Genomic DNA, 819 nt, shown 5'->3' on the forward strand with positions numbered 1-819 from the left:
CGAACAAAGTTCCAAAGTCTCCAGCTGATAAAAGAAAAAGGCAGCTCACACAAAGCTTAAAAAGCTAGATACACAAACTAGCCAAGAAAAGATGCCACAACCGGCTGGCTAAAAATAGACAGGCAAACTAATTGCCTATCCTATTACATGACCGTCATCCAAACCGGTTGAAGATATCCCGAGTTACCATCTCCCAACGGATAGATCCAGTAACCAAACGCTCCCTGGCCTCCATCGGAGTGAGTAACGACCACGAACGGATCACTGCCGTAGCTCGGAAAATAACTTGTAAAAAATGAATCAGTGATGTTCGGTCAGCAACAAGATACATCTATATACATTCATATGTTGTCTGTATTGAAATATGTAGAAGGTCTTATATTTAGAAACCGAGAGAGTATTTTGTTGCTAAACCACGCGTCCAAACAATTAGAAACATTTTTATGTCATTGTTATTCTTAGGATGCAACCAAACAAGGAATATGATCATTTGCTCCCAATTCTTGGCAAGATAAGCGCCTAATCTTATGTTTTTATTATTATTTTCCTACTGCTATTTGTGGGCAAGAGTTAATATTCGAATTAATCTTCTGGATTCGTGGAGCGGTCCTACGACCACTTATGACATTTCCTTCCTTCCTACTAGTTCCTATAGTGCGCCATATGCCTTTGGATCAGCCGCCAAGCTAGAAGAAGAGGCTGAAGCCGTCTTTTGACTACGTTGACGCCTCTTTCAGGAAGCGCATCTCGACCGTCAATCCAACTCTTCCCTGGCTAGCTGCTTTGGGCGGGCTCGAGAAGGCGGGCCCACTGGGCGCT

The sequence above is a fragment of the Triticum aestivum genome, chromosome 3B (assembly GCF_018294505.1).
Source record: "Triticum aestivum cultivar Chinese Spring chromosome 3B, IWGSC CS RefSeq v2.1, whole genome shotgun sequence".
NCBI lineage: Eukaryota > Viridiplantae > Streptophyta > Magnoliopsida > Poales > Poaceae > Triticum > Triticum aestivum.